At 40.5% G+C, this 18,710-nt stretch overlaps 1 protein-coding gene across 4 annotated transcripts in view; it reads left to right on the top strand.

Annotated features, from left to right (window-relative positions):
* The window catches only part of NEGR1 (neuronal growth regulator 1), a 694,269-nt gene that overhangs the window by 569,618 nt on the left and 105,941 nt on the right, over nucleotides 1–18,710 (top strand). The window lies entirely within an intron of this gene.

The following is an 18,710-nucleotide window of genomic DNA, read 5'->3' as shown; positions in this document are numbered from 1 at the left end:
TCCTGATGGTCCGGCACCATCAGGAACCCGGAAGTGCTTTGGGCAGCCAGACCATTGGAGCTTCTCTGCCCCCAGCTTCCCCATTCAGCCACTGCTAAAACTGACCAGCGGCTGAATCGGGGAAGCCGGGGGCAGAACAGCTGGAGTGCTGCCAGGTAGGTCCCATAGCGCTGCCCCTTGGGGCTGCGGGACCAACCCGGCAGCACCCCAGCTGTCCCTGCTTCAGCCGGTGCTGAAATTGACCAGCAGCTGACTCTAGGAAGCCCGAGGCAGAGCTGCTCTGCCCCAGATTCCTGGAATCAGCCGCTGATCAGTTTCAGCAGCAGCTGATTTGGGTACACCTGGGACAGAGCAGCTGGGGTGCTGCCGGGTTGGTCCCCGCAGTGCCGAGGTTTGGCGCTACCAGACCAACCCAGCAGCCCCCCAGCTGCTCTGTCCCAGGCGTCCCGATTCAGCTGCTGTTGAAACTGACCAGCGGCTGACTCCAGGAAGTCCGGGGCAGAGCTGCTCTGTCTCGGGCTTCCTGGAGTCAGCCCTGGTCAGTTTCATCAGCGGCTGACTTGGGGACACCTGGGGCAGAGCAGCTGGGGTGCTGCCGGGTTGGTCCAGTAGGGCCGCTCCTCGGCGCTGTGGGACCAACCCAGCAGCCTTCCAGCTGCTCTGCCCCAGGCGTCCTGATTCAGCCGCTGCTGAAACTGACCAGGGCTGACTCCAGGAAGCCCGGGGCAGAGCAGCTCTGCCTCTGGCTTTCTGGAGTCAGCTGCTGATCAGTTTCAGCAGCGGCTGACTTGGGGACACCTGGGGCAGAGAACCTGGGGTGCTGCCGGGTTGGTCCAGTAGCGCCAAGGAGCGGCGCTGCAGGACCAACCTGGCAGCACCCCATCCCCAGCTGCTCTGCTGCAGACATCCCCGATTCAGCAGCTGCTGAAACTGACCAGCTGTGGCTGAACCAGGGGCTCCTGGGGCAGAGCCGGAGTATTGGAAGGGGGGGCATCCCCCCACCCCACCCCAGACCCCTCATAGCCCCCCCTTCTGATAGTCCGTCATATCTGATAATCCGGCACCCCCTGGGTCCTAAAGGTGCCGGATTATCAGAAGTTTACTGTAGTGTGCACAGTTTATATATATTTATATATTCACTACATTTATTTGCACTTATGATCCTGGTAGATAGTACAGTATGTGAACCTATGTTCAATCTCTGCCCTGTAAAAAGAAAAGAAACCAAAAGTACTCTTTCTCTCTGTCCCTCATCATACTAGTCCCTGCTTTGGGTGGAATAGCTAGTGATTCATAACCATTGAACCCAAGTCCAGATCTTAATTTTGAGATGAGGGACAAGCAGCAAAACTTTTCTCAGTGAATCACTCTAACTGCTAGAAAATCCTTGTGGAATCACAATTCATATTTTTGAATGGTGTATCTGATTCTTTGTGTGGTAGGGATGGAGCCAGCCACATGAGAAATGCATTTTATGATTTAGTTGGTCATGTGGTCTTAATGATAAGGGAAAAATTCAAACAGGTATTCTACACAAATACATTTTCCCTGTCTTTCAACATTCCATCGTTCCCCAACCAATGGATAATATTTCCTTTCTCTAGATACGTGTCCACTGTTTGCATTACCAATTCTTATATAGAAGAATGAGACACTTTCTTGGTTAGTCTTACACCACTATTTTTCCTTTGCTTATCTATAGCTCATGTCTAAAACCAAATATCTGTATTCACATAATTGTTACATACATTGCTCTCTCCTATCTTCATATCTTATGTGACTCAAGACTTCAAAGCTTTTTAGAGCCAGCGCTGTGGAAGTTTCACTGCAAGGATATATTGTAATAGAGCACATCTTCACTGAATTTTTGTTTTTCCCATGTTAATGAGCAAAAGTAATCTCTCTTTCTAGTGTTTCAGAGTGCTATGAAGGGGGAATAATTTAAATGCCAGCCCACATCCTGTGATGTTGGATCAGTAGCACATGCAAACTTCTTTTTTTGTGTTCAGACATGTCTTTTCCATCATAATAATTCCTTAAACTATTCATAGAAATTTATAACCAGAACTCCAGCTTAATGAGGTTTGTTTTTTAGGAATTTTATATGGTTTATGAATTTCACCATGAAGCCAGTGAATTTCCATATGTAATTTATACAAATTTGTAACAATTCATTTGATAGACATAGAATGTGAGTTTCAATTCATTGTGGATCACTGGTACTGAAATTACACAGTAATGATTAAAGAACTTATTCAGTAGGAGCTCGTACTGAATCAAGGTAGGCAACTACTGTACAGTAACTAAATCTTTGTCATTTGTTACACCCAGAACAGGTGGCTTTTTGGCTATATCGATGGAGACAATAGTACAGTATACTGTCTATGGATTAGCTAAAGCATCATGAAAAATGTAATTTTGATATGGTTGAGAAATGAGATATTACTTATAACCACACTCATTTTTATTGATGAATTGACTTTTAAAGACATCAGTGACAGTATTAAATCCAGAACAGCATTAAATTAATAAGGAAGGTTAAATGCTAAACTATTAATTTTCATACCATTATTGGTAACTTTAAACATCATTTGATCCATGGGAGTGTGTATGCTCACAAGTAATGTCTCATTTCACAGCTATATCAAAATTGATGTACAGTGGGAATTGGGTACCTAAGTGCTGAAAATCTCCACGTATAGCTGAAAATCTCCACATTAATCCTTAAGTATATATATATATATATATTGTAGAGAGTTTGTCTGTCTATTTGTGCATTTCATCAAGAACTCCTTCTAAACAAAAGACAGGACTATGCAGCACTTTAAAGACTAACAAGATGGTTTATTAGGTGATGAGCTTTCGTGGGCCAGACCCACTTCCTCAGATCAAGTTGTGGAAGAAAATTGGTATGACCATATATACCAAAGGGATACAATCAAAAAAAAAGTAAACACATATAAAATTGACAAATCAGATTTTAGAACAGAGGGGGGATGGAGGCGAGGTTAACATCTATGAGGTAAAGATATCAGAGGTGATAATTGGGGAAGCTATCTTTGTAATGGGTGAGATAATTAGCATCTTTGTTAAGGCCCATTCGTAAAGTGTCAAATTTAAGCATGAATGACAGTTCAGAGGCTTCTCTTTGAAGTCATTACCTCATAGATATTAACTCCCCCCCCCCCCCATCCTCCGTCTGTTCTAAAATCTGATTTGTCTATTTTATATGTGTTCACTTTTTTTGATTGTATCCCTTTGGTATATATGGTCATGTCAATTTTCTTCCACAATTTGATCTGAGGAAGTGGGTCTGGCCCATGAAAGCTCATCACCTAATAAACCATCTTGTTAATCTTTAAAGTGCTGCATAGTCTTGTCTTTTGTTTCAGCAAGACCAGACTAACACGGCTACATCTCTATTACTATCCTTCTAAACAGTAAGCTTTCTCTTATCATAACTTAAAGCAAGGCAAGGGTTTAGTTGTGCCAGGAAAATAGGATGTGTCTTGAATGGATTGCTTCTCAGAAACCATACAGAAAAGATAAAAGGCACCCCAAGTTTATCACCCACCAGGCTCTGCTTAGGGAGGATGTGAGGGAATGAAGTCCTGCCCCACTCCCCGAATCATAGGGGAACATTGCTGGCTGTCCCCATTCATCGGGGGCAAGGGAAAACTGCACAATTTGCTATATTCCTCACTCTACCTGAGGAGTGCAGGGGGAAGATGAACCTGGAGCTGGACCTTCCCCAGACCGGGGACATGCACAATTCTCCTGCAGTGCCTATTGGAGCTACAGCAGCCATGGAGAGGTGCTTCTCACCTGACCTCCAGCTTCTACAGTGAGAGAGGGCTGGGGTAATCCCCACTTCCCAGAACAGCCTGCATACTGAACCCCTCATCCCTAGTCCCACCCCACAGCAATGATTTAAATGAAGCCTGTACATTTTCACTTTATTTTCCAAAAGCAAAAATTAATTCAGTTAAGCATCTGAGCAACACCAGGTAAATCTCCTGGTGTATTATATACAAACAAAGGAAGTGATGCAGACATTTTAGGCGTAGGTAGCAATTGTCATATAACTTAACTATGTATAAAGCAGCAAAAGTGGTTTAATAAAAATCCAGTCTTTACTTAATATATATTTGAATTGGTTACCTGTCATTTTATTAGACTAGTGTGTATAACAGTGTATGCCAAATATTTATCATTCCTTTATCATTTGTGCCATTTAATTTAGTATCTTCTTGTTCAGACCAGCCTCTTCCAAGTCATTTATTTAAGTTCAACCATCTATCTTTCACAGTAATTCCTATAAAAGGCACTTTTTGAGGCAATGTTAAATGCTAAGTAGAGTTATTTAGGTGGGAATGGAAACAGAGTGTCATGCCAGTAACATATGACTATACCCAGCTGATGAAGGAGGTGAGCCAGAGACTCTGTGAAGTGCAGTAGGGACTTCACTGTTGCTATTGTTTTCACTTGGAAGGTAGTCAGGTATGTTGATGAGTGGCATATAAATCCCTTAGGAAGGTAGGTAGGTAATTTCAGTGTTAAGATGAATATAAACTATTGCCTCCCCATATAAACTGTAAGCTACACAAATCCAAACTGTAAGAGGCTTTCGAAGGTTGCAAATTTGAGCCCAATCAACATTTACGGGGGTTCTCGCATTACAATTCTGTATCTTCAGCCTTATAAAAAGAAGAGGACAGGATAGTCCTGTAAACAAGCTCTGGATTTAACTCAGAAGACATGCATTCTATTCCTGATTCTGACCATGACTGCCTATGTAGTTTTACCATAGCAGGATATATTGATAAACAGTTTATCATCCAAGCAGGCACTGTAAGTTTCACCCTAATCTTCTCAGTGCCTCATTTCACTTTTCTCGTGTGCCAAATGGTGGCAATAATAGATAAGAAGCAAAGAAAAGCTAAAATAAAGGAAACCGATTATTATCTTCTAAATAAGAGAAGCCAGTCAAAGATTCCTCTGAACTTCTAATTGCTATTGACCTTCCTTTTGCCCAGTTCAGGCATATGAACCTGCTACCTGTGAACCAAAGAACAGCACATGTTATATTCATTGAGCTTTGTGCATTATAATTATTTCTGGTACAGCTATGGCACACATGATTCTCCACCATCACTTCTGAAACAAACAGAACTCTCTACCTATGCTAATAAGTAAACTGCTGCCTCTAGTATTGTGATGCTGCGTCACTTGTTTTTAATGACAACTCTAAATTACATCAGAAATGCCTCTGATGAAAGTTGGTTATGTCCCTTTCAGCTGTTTCCATATTGTTTTGTTGTTTGTCTACTTCTGTTTAAGTTAGCAAAAGGTTTGTGGATACTATTATATATCCACCCTCTTCTTAGGATAATAAAAGGATAATGTACTACTCTTCTCTCAGATAATCCTTTGGAATAGATTTTAAATTGTCCTTTTTGCTAAACCTAGTTTCTGCTTGTTTAATTTAGTGAACATTTTAAGATCTTTCTTTTTCACAAATGCTCTCAGAATTCCTTTATGCTGGCAAGAGACTCTGAGTATAGTGCACTGAAAAAATATGGGTAAAATCTAATCACCTACATTGGCTGCAAGCAATAGCATTAAGATTTAAAGCATTCAACCCCTGCAGAAAATCTGCTGCTGTCTTTGGATATATAATGGGTGAATAGCATTTATGATGACACAGAGAGAGAACTCTACTGGGCATATTGCTCTAAGGTCTTCAATATTAGGGTAAGCTGTCTCATATCAAGCTAAGTCTTTTCCTGATATTTGATGAGAGGTGCATATTCTTCACTAGCATACCAGAAAAAAAAAGGAATATCTTTTGGGTGTAAAAATAGAAACAGACCAGTCAATCAAAAAGAGCGAGGAAGATGCTATTTTAAAAGGTCTTTTCAAGGTAATTGTATCTAGGGTTGCCAGGTGTCCAGTTTTAAACCAGAATGCCTGCCTTAGCTCTGCTTGGCTCCTGGAAATGGTCAGCATGCCCCTGCTATCTTTAGGCACTCGGGCAATAGGGAGGCTGCATGCACTGCCCACACCCCCCAGCACTGGCTCCGTAGCTCCTACTGGGAACTGTGGGGTGGTGCCTGCCAGCAGGAACAGCATGCAGTGTCTCCTGAGCTGTCCCAGTGCCTAGGAACTAGACATGCTGAGCACTTCCGGGAGCCTCATGAGGTGAGCGCTGTCTGATCCAACACTCCAAACCTCCTTCTGCACCCCAAACCTCTGCCCTGAACCACCCTCCCACAGTCCTCATGCTCTCCTGCACTGCCAACCCCTGCCCCTCTTTGCACCCAAACTCCCTCCCACAGCCCCCATCCTATCCCGCCTCCCCCCACACTCTGAACCCCTTGGCCCCAGCCTTGAGATCCCTCCTGCAACCCAAACCCCTCATCTCCCAGTCAGAGCCCAACCCTCTGCCACAGACCAGTGAAAATGAGCAAGGGTTGGGGAGAGTAAGTGACAGAGGAAGAGGGGATAGAGTTAATAGGGCCATTGCAATGGAGAAGGGGCCGGACATTGGTGTTCAATTTTCTGCAAACAGAAAGTAGTCAACTCTAGTTGTATTATTGCATCATAAGATCATCCAGTTTTACTTAACACATAGGACTGAGAAATACAGAACATGATAGCAAATACTGCAGGAGACAAAAACTTCTAACTCAAGTACAGAAAGAAGGAAAAATGTCAGTAAGAAGGGGGGAAATAATAGGCTTTTGATTAGATATGTGGTATTTGCAGAAACCAGAAAATATGTAAATGAATAAAGTCCAGTCTGAACAGAACTTTGTAACCAGAAAGAGTTAGCACAGTACTAAACATTTAAGTTCTATTGCATCGTATTGCACAGTTTACTTTATAAAACTTAACTCTCACTTCCAGCTTAAGTTAACAGTTGTGCAGATTCAAAGAATGACCTATGAGGATATATAATTAGTGGGAGACGGAGTAGTTCTAATCATATGGCTTTTTAACAGCAACAAAATTCTAACAGTTTTCTGCATCTACATTATTCATGATATTCCTATTTAAACATATTAATGAAAGCACAAACTGAAAAGAACTCTAAGAATATTTTGTCACTTTTTCTTATTTTTTGTTGTAGGCTGAACAGCTGTAAATTACACTAAACCAGCTGTTTCCTCTGGAAAAATCTAAGATTAGAAATACAAATTTATATGAAAATATTGCTCATCTTTGATAGAAAAATATTTTTGCTTTGTAAAACTGAATAAACTATTTTTATTTTATTGGAGTTTTGTGAGGGAGAAGAGTTATTGGATGTTCACCTAATTGTGATAACTAAGTAGGCTTTCTCTATTTGCTTTTTGTTGGTGTTGTTACATAAAATATATAAAGTTATACATTAGCGGTCTGATTTTTAAAAGTGATTATAAGCACCAGCACCCAGACTTCTCACTGACTACATTTATTATGGGTATGTCTAGACTGCAGACTGAAAAAAAAAATTGGAAAAGCAGACGCATTTTTTTGGCATCCCTGTAAACCTCGTTCTACGAGAAAGAAGGGATGTTCTGAAAGAGGCTTTTTTTCTGACATTTGGCACAGTGTAGATGGGCCAATTGTCTGGAAAGCCTCTTTCGGAAGAAAAGCAGAAAAAGCGGTTCGCAATTTGCGTATCTTTTTCCGATAGAACTTTGTAGTCTAGACACAGCCTATATGACCTTCCCTTAATCCTTTTATACTGAGATAGTTGTGCCACCCTGTTCTATAGGAAATATCTCCACAATTTGGCTTCATAATAGCAAAAGACCAGGGACAGATTAATCAAGCATTTATGGATTACTTTAAAAAGAGGTCAAAGAAAACTCCCTTTTCTCTCTTCCAGGGAATACAATCACTCATTTTGCCCTTTCTTTTTTTAATTTTAATTATAAAGTATACTCAGTGAGCTTTAAAGCAAAGTCTTTAGTACAGTCTCCATTGCTGATTGCTACACATTGATAACTTTCTCTTAGTGGTTAGAATACCTTGTATTTTAGAAGTAATTTGTATATTATGATGTAGAGGTTATCATGATAAATGCTTACTTCTACAGTAAGTAAACCATAACATAAAAATTGACAGAAATGGTCAGGCTTCTCAAGGGCAGGTTAGATTAATACTCCAGCCTTTTAAGAAAATTACCCTTTTGCGTTAACTGATTGAGATTATAATCCCTATTTATTCCTCCCTTTTCTCTTTGGCTAACAGTGAACTTTATGTCTAGCACATTTTTTCATGGAAGAATTGAGTTGTTTCAGGCATGCAAAGAACGACATATCAACTCAAAGTTTTGTGTTTTTTCCAGGTGAAAATTGATGATGAGTGATTTGAACAGCATACAAAACCTTAATGAATGTGTGTTATCACTTGAAAATTGACTGTTCTTTTTATTTCCTTTCTTTTTTTAGAATGCTAGGCAATGTTTTGTGACTTCAGACCCATCATCTATCTCTCTTCTTGATTTACATATCAAATGTATTATATTCTTTTTGTATTTTGGCATAGTTCAAAACAAATTTTTATAAAGTTACTTACTACTTAAACAGTCCATCTTAAATCTACCTTAGCATTATGGGATGGAAGCACTGTTTTTCCCTGTATTTTTCAGTAGAAACATAAGACTTTTGGTGTTGCCCTCCAGTTGTTGTGTTCTTTTATTTGTGTGGGTCTCTAAGTTCAAATCATAAGTTAACTTTAAGAGGGTATCTTTGATACTATCCACTTTTCCTATAAAACAAACCCTATTTCTGCACCATAAGTGGTAGAATTCTTTTGCTTTTTGCCACAATATGGGTGTGTCTAGACTACAGGGTTTTGTCGACAAAAGTGGACTTTTGTCAACAAAACTATACCTGCGTCCACACTGCCTTTGAGTTATGTCGACATAACGTCGACAAAACTCAGCAGTTTTGTCGACATATGTAAACCTCATTCTACGAGGAATAATGCCTTTTATCGACAGAGTTCTGTCGATAGAAGGCATTATTAAATCTACACTGTCCTTTGCATCCACACTGTTATGTCAACAAAGCGGCTTGCTTTGTTGACAGAACTGGATATAGCCTAGACGCTCTTTGTTGACAGAAGCTTTGTCGACAGTATCTGTCGACAAAACTTCTGTTGACAAAACCCTGTAGTCTAGACATACCCTATGAGTGTTTGGCCCATTCACCTAAACCCTTTCAAGCTATGACTGGGATGGATTGTGGCTAGTCTTCTTCTCTGGCAAGAGCGACAATTTAGCCACAGACCAAAGCATAATCACTGTCTCTGGTTTTGCAGGGGAATAAGAGTATGTTGTGAGACCTAAAAAGGAATAGTGCTGTTTATTAACTTCTTGTATCCAATGTGTCTGCACTTCCAATAAAAGGATGCTCTAGAATCCATGTGACACCTTGGTATTGGGAGGACATGTGTGCATGGTAATTTCTCCTTCCGTGGTGATCTTGGAATAACAGCATTTGGACTAGCTGGTTTTCTTTTCTTCCTTGGTACCAATTCCTATTTACCAACAGCCATTCCCTTCTGCTAGCATTTTAATGTTTCTCTGTGACAGGGTGAACAAGCCCTATATGTGCTTTATTGGAGGCCTCAGGGTCCCACCACACCTGTCCCCCCCCAAAAAAAAAGCACTAGATAGTGCCTCCAAGCAGGCTAGAATGGCTGCAGGAGATGCAGCTAATAAGAGAGGCTGCAGGAGCCAGGTATGTCATATTATTGAGTAGTATTGCAAGCATGAGATCAGTTTGCTAGTAGGGACTGGAAGAAATTTCTGCTGACATGATCATCGGACCTAACCATTTCAGTTACAAGATCAAGAACACATATTCCTGCTCATCCAGAAATATAATTTATGCCATCATGTGCCAACAGTGTCCGTCTGCTATGTACATTGGACAAACTTCTCAGACACTTCACCAAAGAATCAATGCACACAAAACAGACATCAGACAGTTTCACAAAGAAAAAACAGTTTCTTACCATTTCAACCAGACTGGGCATTATCTCAACAACCTTACTACATGCATCCTGCTTCAAAGAGACTTTAACACCAAACTACAAAGGGAAGCCTCTGAACTGTCATTCATGCTTAAATTTGACACTTTACGAATGGGCATTAACAAAGATGCTAATTATCTTACCCATTACAAAGATAGCTTCCCCAATTATCACCCCTAATATCATTATCTCGTAGACATTAACCTCCCCCCTCACCCTCTTCTGTTCTAAAATCTGATTTGTCAATTTTATATGTGTTCGCTTTTTTTGATTGTATCCCTTTGGTATATATGGTCATGCCAATTTTCTTCCACAATTAGATCTGAGGAAGTGCGTCTGGCTCATGAAAGCTCATCACCTAATAAACCATCTTGTTAATCTTTAAAGTGCTACATAGTCCTGTCATTGGTAGCTGTATCATTCCTAAGCTGATCTCTTTCTTTGACTGTTTACAGCTGCCATACTTACTGTTTATTATACTTGCATTACCCAGAAATGGTTTTGTCACATTTCTTCCCCTTCTGTATTGGGAACTTTCTTTCCTTTAGCTTATGTATGTCACTTCATATTCTGGGAGGTTTTGGGAACATGTGTAGTTAAGTAACATACATTCAATGCTATGTCCCAGTCCCCGTTGTTAACTTTTGAACACGAGTAATAGATAGACAGGCTCAAATAAATACAGGAAAATACCTGCAGATCAGTAATAATTTTTTATGATATTGTGTAATGCAGAAGAGAGTAAAAAAAATGCTGTCCTCCCATAATTAAGGTAGATTATTAAAATCACTTTTTCATCCAGTGCCTTGTGATACTAGTACATACAATGCCATATTTAGTTTTAGTAAATTATTTGCATTATGGTAACACCTAGGGACCACAACAGGGACCCAACCACCATTACAATAGACACTGTACAAACATGAATTGCACATAATGAGCTCCTTAGCGGTCAAACACTGTGTCGCTATTTAAGTGAAATTTTTGCAGATTTGAGAGAAATGAGCAAACTTTCTCTAATTCAGCTCCTCTACTGATTACATGTTAATGATAGTATTTGGCACATATATTTGACCTTTTCTCCTAGCATTTTAAAGTTCTTTCACTTTACCTGAATTGTAGGAAAGTATAATTTTCTCCATTTTGCAGATGGGGAAACTGAGATTTGACTTGTACAAGGTCATATAGAATGTTGGTGGCCCATCTGTAGGGCCCTACCAAATTTACAGACCATTTTGGTAAATTTCCCACCCATAGAATTTTTAAAATGGTAAACGTCATAATTTCAGCTATTTAAATTTGAATTGTCATGGTGTTGTAATTGCAGAGGTCCTGACCCAAAAAGGAGTTGTGTGGGGATCACAAGGCTATTGTGTGGGGGTTGCGGTACTGCTACCTTACTTCTGCACAGCTGCTGGTAGCAGCATTGTTTCAGAGCTGGACAGCTGGATAGTGGCAGCTGTTGATGAGGAATCAAGCTCTGAAGATAGAGGTACCAGCAGCAGCAGTGGTGCAGTAAGAATGGCATGATAGGGTACACCTTTACTTATGTGCTCCTGCCTGCCGAGCTGGGTCCTTCATCAGCAGCCACCACTTTCTGGACAACCAGCTCTAAAAGCAGCAGTACAGTAGTAAGGGCAAGATGGGATATGGTGTTACAATCCTTGCTTCTGGGCTGCTACTGACAGTGCGCTGCCTTCGGAGCTGGGCACCCCGCCAGCTGTACAACCTCTACTAAAATAACCTTGTGATGCCACTGCAGCTCCCTTTTGGGTCAGGACCTCCCATTTGAAAAATGCTTGTTTCTCCTGTGAAAACCATATAGTTTAGGGTAAACACACACAAAAAGCCAGATTTTGTGGGAGGACATCATAGTTCACAGTCCATGATGTGTTTTTCATGACTATGAATTTGGTAGGGAACGAACCATCTGGGATTCACGATCCCTTGAATTATTCTTTACTTTGAGTACTTCCTCTCTTCCCGGTCCCTGTTACACAATGTATAATCCCTTGGAGCTCTATGAGCACAGTGTGCATGTAAAATCCCTGTGGTTCAGAGGAGAAGTCCATCTTTTGGAGCTGAAATATTAGTGTGATGATCAAGGTAGGCTGATTTTGATGGAGAAAAAAAGGGGGGCTCTCAAAATAAGAAGGGAGAAGGAGAAAAAACAATACTAATCAATGGTAGTGCTAATGAGGCTAATTGAGTAGCCTGGAAGTGTCCCATGCTTAGCTGTTGATGTCAATAGGGTGTTGAATGTAAGGAAAACTTCTGATGAGTGTCTAAAACAGTTTGTGAGATTGTGATGCTGGGGATGGGAGACAAGTTGTAATAACAGTTTTAGGTCAAGAGCAACTTTCCATTCATAAATTCCAATGATATGTCCTTATTTCCTGGTTAGTGACAATCCTTCTGTGTGTGTGTTCACGCTTTCTCTTTGCCCACTACCTAGTCCTTTTTCCCCCATTATCTCTGTCCCTTTGGGTGCATCTACACTGCACCCTTAGCTCGAAATAAGCTACACAATTTGAGCTACGTAAATTACGTATCTTTTTTCAAGTTAATTTTGAAATAGTTTATTTCATAATCTGGGACTAGTCTACACAGCACCAAATTTTGAAATAAACCGCTATTCTGAAATGTCCCTTAATCCTAGTGGAACAAGGCTTACAAGGACGTCAGAATAGCAAGCTCATTATATTTGTAAATAGCGGGCTTGGTCCAAATTCATGGAATTCATGGAAGTATCCCGAAATAGCTCTGCAGTGTAGCCGTCTTCTGTTAACTCTTTCCTTCCCTTCCATTTCTGCTCCTCTCTCCCTACCTATGATTTAACCAGCTAACTTTGTCTCCGTCTCCTTATATTTATTTCTCACTGTTAGAATTGTGTCTGCTCCTGGGGGCCAGGAGGCCTGCCAATGGAGGGTGTGGGGGCAAAGGGGTCAATTGCACAGTGACCTGGGGGAATGAAGGGTGTGCAGGTCTGCCACATGGCAGTAGCAGCCCTGACCCTATCCTTTTTAATAGTGCTGCTATAGCAGGGTGGCAGAAACTGCAAAGAGTCCTGTAATTTAGATCCTTAGAGCAGCAAGGTGGGAAGGGGGCCCAGAGCTCTCTGCCGCTTTAAGCCCCACACTCAGATCAGAACAGGGGCAGCAGTGGCCTTAAGCCCCATTCAAGTCAGCAGAGCGGAGTGAGTGTCAGTACAGCGGGGGGATGGGCTCTCTGCCACTGTGAACCCCCAAGTGGGTCCATGGAGCTGCAGGGCAGCGTGAGCGGGGCCGGGGGTAAGCTGGGAAGAGGAAGGAGCTGAGCTCTTAGGGTAGAGGACAGGGCAAAGCATGGGACCACAGGGAGTGAGGGCCGAGGGGGGTGGAGGAACCAGACTGGGAAGGCAAAAGAATGAAGGAGTGCAAACAGGACTAGGCAGGGACAGCTGGGAGAAAGCAGCCAAGGGGGCAACAGTATCACTGGGGGGGTAGAGGGAGAAGGAGGGTGGGAGGGGTACCTCCAGGTAGGTGGGGGATATGCAACAATCGATCAGAGGGTCCTCTGAGGCATGGTGCTTGGGGTTTCTCTGGGCAGGGTGGAGGATGGCTTGTGGGTAGCGGACCAATTGATGTATTGTCCTGGGCCTTGGAATTCATGTCTGCAGGCTTGTGAACAGGTGAACGTGTATAAGGCAATTGGTTCTGGCTTCTGCCATAATCTCACCATTGCTGTACTGAGCAATGGGACTGAGGGAATTGATGGAGGGAGCTGAGAAGTGAAGAGGAAATATAATCTTGGCTGCCTGCTCAACAATTGCAAAAATAAATAAACTCTTGGAAGTGGGAGGAGACACTGCAGAGAGATCTTGCTGACTCCCCTCAGTCCTGCTGCCTCTTTCAGCAAAAGGTGACTGGGATAGGCTGCAACTTTTGTTGTGTATCAGTGGAACTGAATTGGAATGTTTATCAGCTGGTAGTTCACATACCAGAAAACAAGCTGAAGAGGAAACACAGGTCTCTAGTTCCCCATGACTGTCTTGTGTATACATTCTGCTTAGCAGACTGGGTGTGCAGAGAGCCTGTACTGGTCTCTCTAAATTCTAGTTGCTGATGGAAGAGCTGTTTTGCATCCTCAGGAGGGGAATGTTCAGTCCCTCAAAAAGTGAAATGAGATTCTGTGTATGCAGAATGCAGTGTTCATAGGCAGGGGAAATTCTGTTATCCAGGAACCTGGAATACATAGGAGTTTTACCTGAGCAAATAAGTATTTCAGTTTCTTGTCTGTTTGACCAAGAAAACAGAGCAGTAGTGGTTGTCAGGGTGGCCTGAATAGGACTGGAGCAAAGAGAGCTAAGTAGCCCTGGGGCAAGGCAGAAGAAAGAGTTGAACAGAGAAACAGAACTGAGGTACTAGTCAGAGGGAAAATGCTGGAGAAAAAGAAGTGGCTGAATAGAGCACAGACCTCAGATGTCAGTATGTGGTAACTGTTGGTAAATGCTAACTTTGTAATGGGGAATTCCATAAAGGCTATAAAGGGGACACGGAGATGAGTTATCTTGAATAAAACCACTTTATTATATTGCATGAAATCCCTAAACTACATGTTCTACACATACACAAGTCAAGAAAAGGATATCTGAAAATCCTGCATTATAAACACTGGAGAAGAGACGGTGCAGAGGCATATTGCCTGTATTTATGGTACAATATTTATCTTCATTTTTAATCTATGATTATGTATAATTGGAATGTGTCAAGTTTAAAATTTTCCATATACATAAGCAGAGCGAAGATTTCACTCTTCACATTTATTTATATTGCTTGAAACTAGCATATGTTTCACTTTCTCATTCTTCTATGTTGTTCGATTTATACCATCTGTACTGCAAGGAAATACCAGTATGGCCATTGGGTCAGAAACTACTGGTATATATTTTACAGGACATTCAAACAGTAGGTTGTAATACAAAGAGAAACTTGTGAAAAGTTCACTATGCATAATCCTAAAATCTTCTCATTTGGTCACTTCTCAGAAATATATGAAGAAACTTATAGGCTGTGTCTACACTGGGCCACTTATTCCAGAAAATCAGCCGCTTTTCCGGAATAAGCTGCGAGCTGTCTACACTGGCCCTTGAATTTCCGGAAAAGCAACGATGCTCTACTGTACAAAATCAACCGCTATTCCGGAAAAACTATTCTGCTCCCGCTCGGGCATAAGTCCTTATTCCGGAACACTGTTCCGGAAAAGGGCCAGTGTAGACAGCCCAGTAGTCTTTTCTGGAAAAAAGCCTTGATCGTGAAAATGGCGATTGGGGCTCTTTTCCGGAAAAGCGCGTCTACATTGGCCACAGACGCTTTTCCGGAAAAAGGGCTTTTCCGGAAAAGCAGCATGCCAATGTAGATGCTCCTTTTCCGGAAAAACTGAAAACTGAATAGTATTCCATTTTAAGCATTTCCGGAAATTCATGCCAGTGTAGACACAGCCATAAGGAATATGGAGTAATACTACTGGTTGATCCTTTTTGATGTGTTCTTTTGAAGGTTCCAGTGGAAAAATAACTTTCCATTAAAAACACCCACAGGGTAGATATTAAAACTGGAGGTGTAAGAGGTGCTGCAGCAACCACAGGCTTGAAAAGGTTTCCAGGATAGCCAGAGTTTACAGTTTGATTCAGTGGTGCTCAGCACCCCCGCTAAACAATTGTTGCAGCGTCCCTATTCCATAATAACAATATAATGAATTGACCAGAAATGTACTTATTTAAAACTATTCTGACACTTGACAGACACTTAAACTCCATTTTTTCCTTTCAAAGCTGTGAAAAATTAATTATGTGTTAAATGGGATGACTTCCAGACTGCAACCTATCAAGAAATCCAGTATTTAAAAAAGTAGATTGAAGGATTAGTAAAATTTGCAGCATTAACAGACACAGGTCCTAATCCTTCAGACACAGGGCCTGACAAGACATAGGGGCATATTAACCTTAAGGCCACAGAGTTGTATCCATCATTTTGGTTTTAAATGATATGTAGACTTTGTCCTAGACTTCCACAGAGAGGTAAATTTAACTCGTAATGAATTGTCTTAAAGACCTAAAAATTAAAGACCTGTGCCCACGAAAGCTCATGATACCACACCTACATGTTTTGTTAGTCTTTAAAGTGCTACGGTACTATTTGTTGCTTTTTAAGTTTACTCTGTACAGACTAACTCGGCTACCCCTCTGAAGCATGAGCTATCATTTTTAGGAATACATTAAAATACTATATAACACCATTTGGAAAAAATAGTCTGTGATTTAAAGACAGACAGACAGTAGTAAATGTATAGCAATGAATAGTTCTTGATTGTCAGAAAGATGGAATGAATGATCTATTTGTCCCTTTGCAGTACAGGCAGTCCCCGGGTTACATGGATCCGACTTACATCGGATCCCTACTTACAAACGGGGTGAGGCAACCCCGCACTAGCTGCTTCCCCCCGGCAGACCAGGGAGACGCGAAGCTAGCGCCCTCCCCCCCCCCCCGCCCCAGCAGACCAGGGAGATGTGAAGCAGCTTTTCTCAGCAGACACCTCAGCTTGAGAATAAAGGACTGAGCAAAGTGAGGTGTGGGAGAATAAAACTGAGCTCTGGAGAAATGTTTGGCTAGAGTTTCCCCTATAATATGTACCAGTTCCGACTTACATACAAATTCAACTTAAGAACAAACCTACAGTCCCTATCTTGTACGTAACCCGGGGACTGCCTGTATTAGGCTCATAACTACTAAATTAGTTGTTAAGAATCTTGTATAAACTGAAATGAGAATATTTGTCCTGCTGTAAGAAAAGAGAAAAACACTTCAGTAAAATCAGCTATTGTTTGGTAGCTAAGGTATGATGACTCATAACTGGAAAAGAGCTTGACTTGTTATTGCAATATATTAATGATGAGTATAGGGTACAAAATTAATTAAGGGCATTTCCAGTGTATCAATCCACTTAAACCTTTTCATCTGGAAGGTTTTTTATTTATTTGAGTAAGTTTTTCCACTTACCATCACATTCAAATAGTCACTGGCTTATTTTGCTTAATGAGCTTTTTCATTAAAAAAATCATTATTCATTAACATATAAGGTGCAGATTGCAGGAGATTAAATTAAATGAAGTTAAGTATCAGTGATCTTAATTGAAAATAATTATGAGTTGAAAATAAATTGTATATCAATACTCTAATGCCACTTTTATTCTGGACTGTGAATTTATTACTGAATAATATGGGAAATCTAACCATTGTTTATAGATCAGGAACAGATGCCATTGCAGATTGAGCTAAAACAGATGTGTTGCTATCACTGTCTTGCTTAAACAGATGAAAAATTATTAGTCTTTTAGCACAGGATATGTATAAGGAATACCCTTCTTCCAATTAACAGTATAGTGCTTATGGGACAAGGTGCTTTTTAATTTGAGTAAGGGATATAAGAACCTGGCCTATAAAGAAGAACGCATTTCTCCATAATATGACTTACCAATATATAGTAGATGTAAATGTCACTGTATGCTGTATATAAATATAACTGTGCAAATCTTATACTTTTATCATGATGAAAACTTTGTGTAATATTAACCTAAAATTAATATAACTGAGGAGATTGTAGGAGGAGGAACAGTGATGTTTAGTATCTGTAATGCAAAATGTTAAGAATAGAACAGGCATATGCTGGAACTATACATAAGTCAAATGCAGTTTAACATCTTTCCCTGATGATGCTAATTCACTGTACATTTCTCCCTCTTGGGCTCTCCTAAGAAAGTGCTGTTAAGTTTTATGCTCTTCCACATAATTTCAAGAAATACAAGCTTTAATATACAGAGCAGTTGCAGTTGTTGTTGTTTTTAATCATTTCTTACATGGATCAAAATGAAAAGTTTCAACAATGGGGGGTTTAAGTTATTTGAAAATTAAAGGCTATAAAAAGCAAATTATAAGATGTATTTCAGATTCTCTGCATCACATTTATTTGGAAAAGGGTGCAACTTGTATAATTAAACATCAAAATAAAGAAAACAGTATAATATAACCATATATAGTTCCATATCAATCTACTATAGGATCATTTTGTTTGCCAGGAAATCTGATTTGAACATATTATGAAAAATGCTTATATGCTGTGCTTTACATTATCTGTGTATGGCTGGTATCTAAGCAATGCTATGAGCACATGACTACTTACTTTTGTACCCACTCCAAGGCTATAAAAGCTCTGTTTCCTTTTAAAGAAATGTTGGACCTCCCTATGGTGATTCTTTTTCAGCTGCTGCTGCATGAAAATGGATTTCAAATAAGTTTGCGCTTTTAAATAGATACTTCTGACACCAGCACTTCTGTCAGTTAGTTTCAGTTCCATATGTAGAACATGTCTGATCTATCTCAGAGGTTTCGGTTAATCACAAAAGTCAGTTCTATGAACCTTGTCATTAATATGGAGTTGAAACCTGTGGCAGCCTGTACAAGCTTCACGTGGCTCAAAGTTATTTGTATTATTGAAGGCTCTTCTTTTAAAAAGTCCCCTTTTTAATAGTCTAGTTTATTTCTGAAGCAGTATTGAATGTGAAATCCACACAATAGAAGAGAACAACATGATTTGGGTATTGTTTAACTATTGTACTTGCACAAATGTGTTGAAATTGCCCT

This window comes from Pelodiscus sinensis, chromosome 9 (assembly GCF_049634645.1).
Source record: "Pelodiscus sinensis isolate JC-2024 chromosome 9, ASM4963464v1, whole genome shotgun sequence".
Classification (NCBI taxonomy): Eukaryota; Metazoa; Chordata; order Testudines; family Trionychidae; genus Pelodiscus; species Pelodiscus sinensis.
Note: the sequence above shows the minus strand (reverse complement) of the source record. Positions and strands in the feature narration are given on the sequence as shown.